We start from the raw sequence: 14,553 nt of genomic DNA, 5'->3' as shown, positions 1-14,553 counted from the left end.
GTCTGGACCGTCTCCATCCGACAGCTGCCCATCAGATAATACCCGTCGGTCCGTAGGGAAACCAACGTAGGCCACCTGGCCAGGCCGTGCGTTCGGTGATAGAAGCATAAACCCACGGGGACGATCACAATCGCCTCTCTCCTTCTCCTCAGCTATCGCGCTGCGCCTCATCCGAGATGGAGACGGTCGGAGCCGGCGACCCCTCCGTTCAGCAGGCATCAAGCCAGGCCCGCGTCGTCCTTGGGGCCGGAGGCGGGCGGCCGGGCGAGCACGCTCTTGGAACCCAGGTCGACAGCCCATCACGGTGCTGGGGGACGGAACACTCCATGACAGTCAGGGGGGGGGCTCAGCTGGCCCCATCCTCCGCAACCCGATCCTCTGCATCCCGGGCAATCTCCTCGGGGAACCAACTGCCGGCGGGGCGGCCGCGAAGGGCGGAAGGAACACTGCCACTCAGTCCGCGTCTGCGTACCTCCCCCGCACCCACGGCGAGCCCGCGGCGACTGACGGCGGGTGAGCGCGAGCAACGGGCAACCAGGGTAGGCGTGGAGAGGCAGGCAGCATCTGGCGGGCTAAGGGCGGTGGGCCAGGGAGCACGTGCGAGTACGGCGCACCCGGAGGCGAGCCCACCCTCCCGGCGCGCCACCGGTTTCGGCATGCAAGGGCGCTGTGCGGGCATCAGGCGAAGCACTCGGCGGCGGTCCTGTTCAATTCCTCCGGCCCGGGGGCTAGCGGTAGAGGGGCGCCCGAGAGCGCGCAGTATGGGGCAAGCTGTAGGAATGGGGAGCCCGCGCTTTGTGTACGCGAGCCGCCCGACAGCGCGGATAGCCCTGGATCCTGCCGAGCCTGGGGAGTCAGGGGGCGCAGGCGTTGACGGCCGTTATGCCCGTGCTCAGCGCTCCCAGGGCGGTGCGGCGTTCGGGCGTGGGGGTTGGCTTGCGTCGTGCGGGGTGGTGCTCTTCGGTGAACTCTTGTCAAGGTGGTTGGGCGTGGTTGTTGGGGGAGTGGGACGCGTTCCGGTCTCCTGCGCGGTGCATGCGCTTGTGCGCCTCAGTTGCCCTCTGTTGCTGCTTTGTTGTTGTTTCGCTTTTGCGCTTGTTCGGTTTTCTCCTGGCCCAGGTGGCCGCGAGTGCTCTGGCCCCCACCTGCACCTCTCGTTCTACCGGTCGTTAAGCCTCCCGTCCCTGCACCCGCTCCGGCGCCCGTGCAATCCTCCACCTGTGACTCGTGTTTTCAGAGACGAAGCTTGACTCACCTAGACCTTGCCGCTTTCTCCCCCTGGGGTCTCTTGCTTTCAACCGCCATCCACGACGGGAGCCGCGGGGACGTTCGGCTGGGATCCCTTTTGCCTTTCCTTCACCACTCCACTCCTCTCTGCCCCACGAGTAGGCCCTTCGCCCTTCATCACCGCATCTCTTTCGCTCGCCACCACGTTGCCGCGCTACTCCAACCTCGGCCCTTGTCCACCCTGCGGGTGCCGCCTTCTTTCGCGCCCTGGCTTGTTTAGGAAGATCCCTCATCCGCGGACACGGGTGAGAAACACCGACTCATAGTCGACGCGCCAGGCGGCGACCTATTAAGCCAATGATCATGGCCTTGTGGTGCTGAAGCTGCTGTCTCTGACCGTCTTTTACACTGACTCAATAAGCGCTCCCCACTTCTCAGCTCGCATCGATCAGGTTCGCGAACCTAGGTGGTTGCCCTTTTTCCCGGACTCTCGCTCTGCCTCCCCCACCGCACGTCAGCGACCAGTCCCTGTCCGTACTCCACGTCAAATAGATCCCACCTGCCACCCGCTTCTTCTTATGAGACTGCGCATGTTTATAAGTAGAATCCTCTCCTTCTCCGCTTCTCACTGCTCCCGTGTCCTGGACGGCTGGTGCACTAGCGAACCCGTGAGAATAGATGTGCCGGGGTGGCGCGCTGGCCACGCAAGTGAAAAAGATAGGCATCGGCAGCGTCGAAAGAACTGGTCACGAAATGCTCCATAATAAAGTATACCATCATACCAGAAATACGCTCCCAAACACTTTCAGGGGATAGAACTATAGTATTTTGCATACAAGGAATCCTCTCTATATTTTCTTTGATTAAAGAGTACACACAACCTATGTATATGTCATATTCTACAGAATGAGGCTGGCTCCTCGGGATGCTGCTTGCTACGGACTAGGCTCTGAACGCTGAAGTATCTCTTGAATGATGATTGGCACAGGACTGGGCGACAACGTTGACGGCCTGACTGATAGAAGTGTCAAGTTCCTTTGGCGGAGAGGTGTCCGGTGACGTTCGGAGGAGGGATATAAAACACCCACTCTTTTCGCTAACCTAGGTCAACACCCCAAACTCGACCAGGGCTCATATAGATGAGCAAGGATCGCAATCAGGTCCCACTGGCCGACGGCTCCAGCTATGGGGCACTGCACACAAAACAGCATAAGCTGGACAGGTTTCCGTCAGTACCTAGAATCACCTATATCCCTATCGTGCGTTATGGTTTCTAAGCCTTTGGTCCACGTATAACCAGTTGCGTGCCGAAAAACTGTCACTAACCTATTTGAGATGCGAGCAAAGTATAAGCTAATGGCGACTAGATCGCAGTTGAGAGGAGGCGCGCATCACTAACGAGTCGTGTACAATCTCTTCTCTGTAGGCTCACAAAGAGAAAGAAGTAACCGTCTTATTCAACTCCTCTGGCCTTGCGGACACTATCCCATCGAGAGCTGCCCCCTAGCATGGCGCATGCCCAAACGTTCTCATCCCTCCCACCTATGAACTAGCATATAGCGTAAGAAGACCCCCGGACTCACCTGTTTTCACGAGAATTAAGGTAGTTAGCACACACCACTCCCCGGCCCAGTCGTCGACGCGGCGGACTCGACAGCTACATCACATATAGAGGCGAGCGAGTCGTCATACCAGGAACATCACGACTTTCTTCATAACACTCAGCGGCAGAAAACTATAGGATGCCCTATTAGCCGAAGCTCTCGACGCACCACACCCGCTCCGACAAAGAGCCGCTCTTCGGCCAGATAATAATACGCACGGCGATCGGGTGATCCAGGCCACTGTTCGACCGTAGGCGGGCAGACAAAACAGTATTCGCGCTACAGGTCGCAGGGCACACTGCTGTCTGGCGATCTCTTCCAATGATGCGCCGCATCGACAAGTACGCGGCGAGCGAAGTGTACCGTAGATAAGGACCGGTGTATTTGGTTGTCGCGGGACCGTATCTGGGTCTTGTCCCTTAGCTGGACAGGGTGAAGTTGGTAGGCAGAAGAGTATGGTTAGCGAGGCCTTCGTGATGGGCCGAGGGCGAGTCGCCGCCAACTTTTTCGATAAGGCTTACAGCGTTCCGGTTTACGAAAGCAATGGCGCGTTGTTGCTGTAGTAAGCTTTGGTCACCTGGTGCGTTAGGTCGATAGTTGGTGTGGCTCAAATTAGAGCCAAGTCCCGTACTCATCCTTGCGGTATGAGTAGTCGAGGGCCAGCGAATCCGGTCCCGGTGCCGAGAATGACTGATCGCTACCACTTAGAGAGGAGCGGAATCTGGAGGGCCAATTGATAAGTTTCATCCATAGTCCTAGTAAGAGCCTTCTACGCGGAATGAACATCTGCCCGCAGGCCCCAGCAAAGCGACTCGCCATCGTCACGCTCGGTCATCTGGAAGTATCTGCGTAGTGCAGTCGGTAGAGTGATTAAGGGAGATCGCATGGCACGCAGTGAGTGTATCAGACGGGAGGCACCATTGTCGGAAGCGAGGGGAGTCAGAGCGGAAGGCCGCGCCAGTCATGTTATTCAGAGACCAGGCAGCTGCTTCATGTATCGTAAGGGTTTCCTCGACGCTCCGGACCCTTCTCGAGGAGCCCAACCTGCGTCTAAAAAATGCGCCTAGGTGAAAATATGACTATGGACCTCGAGGTTCACAAAGCAGCATGCCTATGGGGAACATCGAGTAGCGCCTGTTAGATCAGACTCTCTAGTCTCTGTGACGTAATCCGCCTGATTTTGCGGTTCGAGGCTGCGTGATGGGTGGGGTGTCTGGAACCTCGCTCGCTATGTTGACCGTCATGTACCTGGTAGCCGAGCGATTCCGTCACACACGCGTCCGCGTATTGGGTTCTCTGTAGTCAGAGTCTGCGCGAGATATCGGCGCTGCTACAAGACCACGACCGCGAAAAAAGGACGACACAAGCGCAGCAACCAAATACCCCGAGTAGACGCAAACCCGACTCAGACCTACACATCACATAAAACCATAAACACTCTCAGGACGGATTAAACAAGTCGTCACGACCCCGCCACCTCCATAGACACAGTCTACCACCACCCGAACCCCACCACGATCCCCCAGCACAGCTGATCCTCGCTCACCAAGCTCCGACAGCACCTCACCCCTCAGCCTCACAGCCACCCAAGGAGTCACCCCGGTACCTACTGCGCCAACCACCGCCAGACACCCATCCAACCACGCAACGATATGCCCACACCGTACACCCACAGGCGTCCCAAGAGCCACTCCTACTGCAAAACGAACCACCGGCCGCCTCCACCCGAGACGCCACCGCAACCTAGTCCTCATCCAAAGGCAGCCTGCCACACGCTCAGAACGCTACCCAAGATCGCACGCAACTCCGCACGCACCTGATCAACGGGAATGCGCCCGATCTCCCCGGATACCGCGGATCTACCGCGGGCATAGCCCTCACCAGTCCGTTAATATGCCCCCAGGAACACTCATCATCCCCCTCACCGATCCAGTACGCGCATGATAGGCATAGTATTCGTTGTTAGTTTATACAGGAGTCATCCGGTCCCAACAGCGAGTGCCGGGGACCCAACTTCCTCCCCACTACCACGCGCGTACCCGCCCACTCCAAATAATCACCTCAGATTGCTTGGGGTACTTCTGCTGCCATCATGCTGGAGGGACTAGTGCCCTCACTCATCTGCACTTGCTGTTCTGACACATTCTGGCTGTCACTCTGATCTGACATGATGAAAGCTCGACTGCTGACCCTGTGAATAGTTTATAGATGAGGTAATAGATGAGCATCACAAAATGCAGAGATTTTTGCAAAAGAATGATCCAAAAACTTAGTTTTAGTTTCCCACTGAAATCATCTCGGATCTACCGATTTTCAAACTCGGTGATACCGAAGCTGTTTTGGAACCTAAACTAGTGAACTCGGTAGGACCGAGTCACAGTTCGGTGGCACCGAGACTGCTAGGGTTTCACAAAGTTCCAAAATCGGTCACACCGATAAGTAATTCTCGGTCAGACCGAGTTTCACTTGTGCAATGGCATAAGCCAAATCGGTGGGACCGAGTTTTTCAACTCGGTGGGTCCGAGATGGTTTCGGCGGAAACCTAAACCTAGAATTTTCGAATCAAAGCTAATCTACGGGCGTTTTGACTAGATAGGAGTGTTTCAATCGTGGCAAGAGTCATGAAGAACACAATGTGCTAGAAATCAGATTGGAGAATAGCAAAGATCGAGTCCATACCCTAGTTCGGCGGAGACTCGCTACGGCGGCAACGGCGGGGTATGAATTCCCGTTGACGGCGACGGAGACCAGCGACTGGAGGCGGCTGGCGGTGAGAAGACGATCCGGAGACCACGTTGGCAGAGCAGGCTATCGCGCGGGCGAAGGGGTTCGGAGAAATTTCCAAATTTTGCCCGTGACTATATATAGCCCGACCCTGTCGGTGTGACCGAGTGGAACAACTCGGTGGCACCGAGATTCATAACTGCAAGCAGTTACTGAAACTCGGTGTGACCGAAAGGTTCAAATCGGTTGCACCGAGATCGAAAACCTAGATCAACTTAATGATCTCGGTAGGACCGAAAGTGGGTATCGGTCAGACCGAGAATCATAAAGAGGTTTTGGAAGTTTAAGTCTATGACGAATCGGGGACTCCGAGCGCTCCTCACACAGAGTGGTTCGAATCTGACTTGATCAAATTTTGTGATGTAGCATGAATAGAGTTTGAGACGAGAAAAGCATAGATAGCTAGAGGAGGTTCTTAGGCATTCTTGTCCATCCACTTGGCAAAAGGAAATAAAACCAAACAATCAAAACAACAAGTGGATGTCCTCGAATGAGTAAAATATGCAACCAGCATGCTCACACAATAAGATGGCAAATGAAATATGTGACAAGGCATGCACAACCAATTCTAGCATCTATCAAGCAATTTCGATGACAAGGTCATCTATATATGAGTATATTGACTTAGGAGTCAAGTGAGAACACTTGATCATAGGTCATACTCATCGTTTAAGCTCAAGTGGGGTTACCACTTTTACATAAAGCATTGTTGTGTTCACATCTTTAGAGTTGCTTTAGCTCAAGTCTTAGAGTAAAGCTCCCCCTAGATGTGATATCCCCCCTTAGAGGGATGAACTAACCTCGGGTTTTGTCGATGATGACTTCATGTAGATGTTGAAGATGTGGATGCTCAATGTTGATGTAGATCACTTGGAGCTATCCATTTGAGTGAATTGCACTTTCAATACCTACATGGGTTAGTCCCACAAGGAACAAACAAGGATATCCATAGACATAGAGTGATGCACACACAAGATGATGTCCATGAAAACTTTTAGGTTACCTTGTCCCTTGTCTTACCAACAAGAGGGTTTGTGACTCCTTGAACTAGTGCAAGATGTGGAAGTTGATTGCACTTGTTCTTGCCAAAATGATAAGAGTGAAGTATGTTGGCGGAGTCACCCTCAAGAACTCTCTAGTTCTTCTTCTTTTGGATCCACACCATCTTGATGGGAATCCTTGGAGTTGTAGTCGTACTTGATGAAGTGGAACTTGAAGTAGTCTTGGGAATCCACTTGACTAAGGTCTTAGGAGCTTCTTCAAATGCATCAATTTCCTCTTGAAGCTTGTCCTTGCCTTTTTGCTTGTAGTCTTGTGGTGGAAGATCATCTTGAGCTTGTGTCCCCTTGAAAGAAGTATCATACTTCTCTTGTTGAGGAACAAACTTTGTCTTGGGGTATTGATCTTCTTCCCACTCAACTCCATTGGCATTGAACTTCGTTCAAAACCAACACCTTGATTCTTCCGGTGCTTCCTTGCTTGCGCACAATTTCCTCGAATTGCTTACTCCCCGGCAAGGCTTTGTACTCCTTCTCTATAATTCCCTTCAATAAGCTATTTTCTGCTCAAGTGTAACTTGGCTAAAGAGAATTAGTGAATCAAAAGAACTACTAGAGCAACAATATTGGATTTAGCATGATCATGTACTAACTAGAGGAAGAATTTCTTGTTCTGTTACTAGACTTGACTTGAGGCATGTAAGTGGATAAGAGTAAACGCTGGCCAATTAAGAAGAACTTTTCTTTGCGAGATCATCATTGATTGCTTTTAAGAACTCATGCTCTTGTTCAAGATTGAGCTTTTCAAAGCGTAAATTCTCCATGAGCTCTTAAAAGTTCTCGATGATCTTCGAAGATAGTTTCATGAGCTAACTTAAGAGTGTTTAGTTATTTAGTTAGAGCCTCAATCTTCTCCTTATCATTGTCATTCCGTTTTTATCTTGATTAGCATGTTAATTGGTCATTTCATCATAGTATTCATCACTAAGAGTTGTCACAAGCAAATCATCACCTAACAAGTCATCTTCATCACTATTGAAATCAACATACTCGGGGTGTGTTACCTTAGGACCTTTGGCCATGAAGCATCTTCCAATTCCTTCATTTGGTGAGTCAAATATGTCGTAGGAGTTGGTTGACACAAGTGCTAGACCGGCAACACCTTCATCTTGAGTATCTTCGGAGTCGGAGTGATAACTTCTCTCGGAGTGGCTGTCGGAGTCGGAGCCGGATACCCATTCACCAACATGAGCTTGATGTCTTCGTCTTGTGTAGCTCCTTGATGATTTTTCCTTCCTTTCCGAATCCTTGCTTCTCCGTGAGTATCTTCGTTCATAACGATCATCTCTACTCCTTCTCTCTCTTGGTGGTGATTCTTTGCTTCTTCTTTTGGAGAATCTTCTCTTCTCTTGTAGGGAGCCGTACACTCATTGGAATAGTGTCCGGGTCTTCCACAATTGTAGCAGTTTCGCTCTCGACTAGAAGATCTTTTGTCATTGTAGGACCTTGACTTGAAGTCTTCTATCTTTGCTTCTACTCTGTAGAACTTGTTGAAGTTCTTCACCATTAAGCTCAATTCTTCATTGAAGTTTTGTTTCTCACTTGATGATGTAGGGGCTTCACATGAGGCTTTGTAGGCACCACTTGATTTGTTGTGAAGTTCCTCTTTATCCTTAAGTGACATCTCATGAGCAACAATTCTTCCAATCACCTCCGTTGGCTTGAGATCTTTGTAATTGGGCATCATTTGGATCAATGTGCACACGGTATCATATTTTCCATCCAAGGCTCTTAGAATCTTCTTGATGATGAATCTATCGGTCATCTCTTCACTTCCTAAGCCGGCAATCTCATTTGTGATGAGAGCAAGCCTAGAGTACATTTCAGCGACACCTTCACCATCCTTCATTTTGAACTTGTCAAGTTGACTTTGAAGCACATCCAACTTGGATTCCTTGACGGAGTCGGTACCTTCGTGCATATCAATCAAAGTGTCCCAAATTTCCTTTGCATTCTCAAGACGGCTGATTTTGTTGAATTCTTCGGGGCACAATCCGTTGAAGAGAATATCACCAAGCTTGAGCATTGTATTGCAACATCTTCAACTCATCCGCGGTAGCTTCCCGGTTTGGTTCTCTCCCATCAAAGAAGTCACCTTGCAAACCAACACACACAATAGCCCAAACGGCGGGGTTATGTCCAAGAATATGCATCTTCATTTTATGCTTCCAACTAGCAAAATTAGTACCATCAAAGTAGGGACCTCTACGGTGATAATTTCCCTCGCTAGACGCCATACTCTCCTAGGTTGTGAAACCAAGGCTATGACCACCAAAAGCTATGGAGATCAAAGCAAATGGAGACCAAAGCTCTGATACCACTTGTAGGATCGAAAGTATGTCTAGAGGGGGTGATTAGACTACTTGACCAAATAAAAACTTAACCTTTTCCCAATTTTAGTTCTTGGCAGATTTTAGCTATTTTAGGACAAGTCAAGCAATCATCACACAATTCAAGCAAGCATGCAAAGAGTATATTGGCAGCGGAAAGTAAAGCATGCAACTTGCAAGAATGTAAAGGGAAGGGTTTGGAGAATTCAAACGCAATTGGAGACACGGATGTTTTTCCCGTGGTTCGGATAGGTGGTGCTATCCTACATCCACGTTGATGGAGACTTCAACCCACAAAGGGTAACGGTTACGAGAGTCCACGGAGGGCTCCACCCACAAAGGGTAACGGTTGTGCAAGTCCACACAGGGCTCCACCCACGAAGGGTCCACAAAGAAGCAACCACCCACAAAGGGTCCACGAAGAAGCAACCTTGTCTATCCCACCATGGCCATCGCCCACACAGGACTTGCCTCACTAGCGGTAGATCTTCACGAAGTAGGCGATCTCCTTGCCCTTACAAACTCCTTGGTTCAACTCCACAATCTTGTCGGAGGCTCCCAAGTGACACCTAGCCAATCTAGGAGACACCACTCTCCAAGAAGTAACAAATGGTGTGTAGGTAATGAAGTCCTTGCTCTTGTGCTTCAAATGATAGTCTCCCCAACACTCAACTCTCTCTCATAGGATTTGGATTTTGTGGAAAGAAGATTTGAGTGGAAAGCAACTTGGAGAGGCTAGAGATCAAGATTCATATGGTAGGAATGGAATATCTTGGTCTCAACACATGAGTAGGTGGTTCTCTCTTAGAACATATGAGTTGGAATGGTGTATGTGTTCTGATGGCTCTCACTTCGAATGAAGAGGAGGTGGAGGGGTATATATAGCCTCCACACAAAATCCAACCGTTACACACAGTTTTCCAATCTCGGTGGGACCGAATCAACAAACTCGGTCGGACCGAAAATGTAAACCTAGTGACCGTTAGAGATTTTTGGTGGGACTGACGTGCAACTCGGTAGGACCGATATGATTAGGGTTTGGGCATAACGTAATCTCGGTGAGACCGATTACACAAACTCGGTGAGACCAAATTTGGTAATTAGCTAACCAGAGAGTTGGTCAGGCAAACTCGGTGGGACCGATTTGCTCTTTCGGTGAGACTGAAAAGTTACAAAGGGGAAACACTGAATTTACATTGCAATCTCGGTGGGACCAATTCGCTCTTTCGGTGAGACCGAAAAGTTATGAAAGGGAAACGAGAGTTTGCAGTCCCATCTCGGTGAGACCGAGATCCCTATCGGTAGAACCGAATTGCTAGGGTTTGGCAGTGGCTTATGACAAGTGAAACTCGGTGGCGCCGGATAGGAAGAATCGGTAGGACCGAGTTTGGCTTAGGGTTTAGGTCATATGTGGATATGGGAAAGTAGTTGAGGGTTTTGGAGCATATCACTAAGCACATGAAGCAAGAGGCTCATTAAGCAACACCTCATCCCTCCTTGATAGTATTGGCTTTTCCTAAAGAATCAATGTGATCTTGGATCACTAAAATATAAAATGAAGAGTCTTGAGCTTTTGAGCTTGAGTCAATCCTTTGTCCTTAGCATTTTGAGGGTTCCACTTTCACATCCATGCCATGCCAATCATTGAGCTTTCCTGAAATAATCATCTTGGAATAGCATTAGCTCAATGAGCTATATGTTGTTATGAATTACCAAAACCACCTAGGGATAGTTGCACTTTCAGTCTTCGTTCTCAAGCCTCGCAACACTTCAGCATTTGCCCTCTCCGCTTGGCCGTTGCTCTGTGGATGTGCCACGGAAGAAAAACAGACCTTGCTGCCGAGGTCTTGGATGTACTGCATGAAGGTGTGGCTTGTGAACTGCGTGTCATTGTCGGTGATGACTCTATTTGGCACACCAAAACGGTAGACCAATCCTTTGAAGAACTTGACGGCTGACTGAGTGATAACCCACAAGTATAGGGCATCGAAATAGTTTTCGAGGGTAAAGTATTCAACCCAAATTTATTGATCCGACACAAGGGGAGCCAAAGAATACTCTCAAGTATTAGCAGCTGAGTTGTCAATTCAACCACACCTGGAAACTTAGTATCTGCAGCAAAGTATTTAGTAGCAAAGTAATATGATAGTAGTGGTAACGGTAGCAAAAGGTAACAGTAGTAAAAGTAATGTTTTTGGTATTTTGTAGTGATGATAGCAATAGCAACGGGGAAGTAAATAAACAAAGAACAATATATGGAAAGCTCGTAGGCAATGGATCGGTGATGGAGAATTATGCCGGATGCAGTTCATCATGTAACGGTCATAACCTAGGGTGACACAGAACTAGCTCCAGTTCATCAATGTAATGTAGGCATGTATTCCGAATATAGTCATCCGTGCTTATGGAAAAGAACTTGCATGACATCTTTTGTCCTACCCTCCCATGGCAGCGTGGTCCTTATGGAAACTAAGGGATATTAAGGCCTCCTTTTAATAGAGTACCAGAACAAAGCATTAACACATAGTGAATACATGAGCTCCTCAAACAACGGTCATCACCGGTAAGTATCCCGATTATTGTCACTTCGGGGTTAACGGATCATAACACATAATAGGTGACTATAGACTTGCAAGATAGGATCAAGAACTCTCATATATTGATGAAAACATAATAGGTTCAGATCTGAAATCATGGCACTCAGGCCCTAGTGACAAGAATTAAGCATAGCAAAGTCATAGCAACATCAATCTCAGAACATAGTGGATACTAGGGATCAAACCCTAACAAAACTAACTCAATTACATGATAGATCCCATCCAACCCATCACCGTCCAGCAAGCCTACGATGGAATTACTCACGCACGGCGGTGAGCATCATGAAATTGGTCATGGAGGATGGTTGATGATGATGATGATGACGATGGCGACGGATTCCCCTCTCCAGAGCCCCGAACGGACTCCAGATCAGCCCTCTCGAGAGGTTTTAGGGCTTGGCGACGGCTCCGTATCGTAAAACGCGATGAATTCTTCTCTTTGATTTTTTTCTCCCCGAAACATAATATATAGAGTTGGAGTTGGAGTCGGAGGAGCTCCAGGGGGGCACGAGGTAGGGGGGCGCCCTAGGGGGGCAGGCGCGCCCCCACCCTCGTGGACAGGTGGTGGCCCCCCTGGCCTTGATCTTTTGCAGGTATTTTTTATATTTTCCAAAAAGTTGCTCCGTGAAGTTTCAGGTCATTCCGAGAACGTTTGTTTCTGCACATAAATAACACCATGGTAATTCTGCTGAAAACAGCGTCAGTCCGGGTTAGTTCCATTCAAATCATGCAAGTTAGAGTTCAAAACAAGGGCAAAAGTGTTTGTTAAAGTAGATACAACGGAGACGTATCAACTCCCCCATGCTTAAACCTTTGCTTGTCCTTTGATAAACTAAAAGTGATAAAGAAAAACTTTTACAAACTCGGTTTGCTCTTGTTGTTGTAAATATGTAAAGCCAGCATTCAAGTTTTCAGCAAAGATTATAACTAACCACATTCACAATAATTCTTAGGTCTCAAGTTTACTCATATCAATAGCATAATCAACTAGCGAGCAATAATAATAAATCTCGGATGACAACACTTTCTCAAAACAATCATAATATGATATAACAAGATGGTATCTCGCTAGCCCTTTCTGAGACCACAAAACATAAATGCAGAGCACCTTTAAAGACCAAGGACTGACTAGACATTGTAATTCATGGTAAAAGAGATCCAATCAAGTTATACTCAATGTAAACTAACAATAATGAATGCAAATGACAGCGGTGCTCTCCAACTGGTGCTTTTTAATAAGAGGATGATGACTCAGCATAAAAGTAAATAGATAGGCCCTTCGCAGAGGGAAGCAGGGAGTTGTAGAGGTGCCAGAGCTCGGTTTTGAAGTAGAGGTGAATAATATTTTGAGCGGTATACTTTCATTGTCAACATAACAAGCAAGAGATGGTGATATCTTCCATGCTACACACATTATAGGCGGTTCCCAAACAGAATGGTAAAGTTTATACTCCCCCTTCCACCAACAAGCATCAATCCATGGCTTGCTCGAAACCACGAGTGCCTCCAACTAACAAGAGTCCCAGGGGGAGTTTTGTTTGCAATTATTTTGATTTAGTTTGCATAAAGCATGGGATTGGGCATCCCGGTGACCAGCCATTTATCTCGTGAGTGAGGAGCGGAGTCGACTCCTCTTGAGAATAACCCGCCTAATATGGAAGATACAGACAGCCCTAGTTGATACATGAGCTATTCGAGCATACAAAACAGGATATTTATTTGAAGGTTTAGAGTTTGGCACATACAAATTTACTTGGAACGGCAGGTAGATACCGTATATAGGTAGGTATAGTGGACTCATGTGGAATAACTTTGGGGTTTAAGGGATTGGATGCACAAGCAGTATTCCCGCTTAGTACAGGTGAAGGCTAGCAAAAGACTGGGAAGCGACCAGCTAGAGAGCGACAACAGTCATGAACATGCATGAAAATTAATCAACACCGAATGCAAGCATGAGTAGGATATAATCCACCATGAACATAAATACCGTGAAGGCTATGTTGATTTTGTTTCAACTACATGCGTGAACATGTGCCAAGTCAAGTCACTTAAATCATTCAAAGGAGGATACTACCCTATCATACCACATCATAACCATTTTAATAGCATGTTGGCACGCAAGGTAAACCATTATACTCAAAGCTAATCAAGCATGGCACAAGAAACTATGATCTCTAGTTGTCATTGCAAACATGTTTATTCATAATAGGCTGAATCAGGAACGATGAACTAATCATATTTACAAAAACAAAAGAGGTCGAGTTCATACCAGCCTTTCTTATCTCAGTCAGTCCATCATATAATCATCATTATTGCCTTTCACTTGCACGACCGAACGATATGAATAATAATAGTGCACGTGCATTGGACTAAGCTGGAATCTGCAAGCATTTAATAAACAGGAGAAGGCAAGGCAATATGGGCTCTTTCGTCAGATCAACAAGTATGCATACAAGAGCCACTTCAACAATTTGATTATGGTCTTCTCCTATCGACCCCCAAAGAAAAGAAAAGAAATAAAACTATTTACACGGGAGAGCTCCCAACAAGTAAAAGAAGAACAAGTTTTAATTACTACTACAAGCATGGAGAGTAAACTAACTAAAAGCTACAACTAATTTTTTTTGGTTTTCGTAAGGTTTATCAAACACACAAGAAGAAAGCATAAAAAGGAAATTAAACTAGCATGGAGATCCAATGAAAAAGTATGAGCACCAACATTTAGCAATAAGTGTGTGAACATAAATGTAATGTCGGTGGGAAATACAAACTCCCCCAAGCTTAGGCTTTTGGCCTAAGTTGGTCTATGGCCACGGCTGGCCTGGCGGATATCCATAATAATAGCTGGGGTCGTACTGCGATGAAGAAGAAGACTCCAATTGCCACTGGCTGGCAATCATCTCCGGATCTCACTGGTAATTATACTGTCATGAAGGATCAACTAGTGGTTCCG

The sequence above is a fragment of the Triticum urartu genome, chromosome 4, assembly GCF_003073215.2.
Source record: "Triticum urartu cultivar G1812 chromosome 4, Tu2.1, whole genome shotgun sequence".
NCBI classification, from domain to species: Eukaryota; Viridiplantae; Streptophyta; class Magnoliopsida; order Poales; family Poaceae; genus Triticum; species Triticum urartu.
This window is presented reverse-complemented; position numbering follows the sequence as displayed.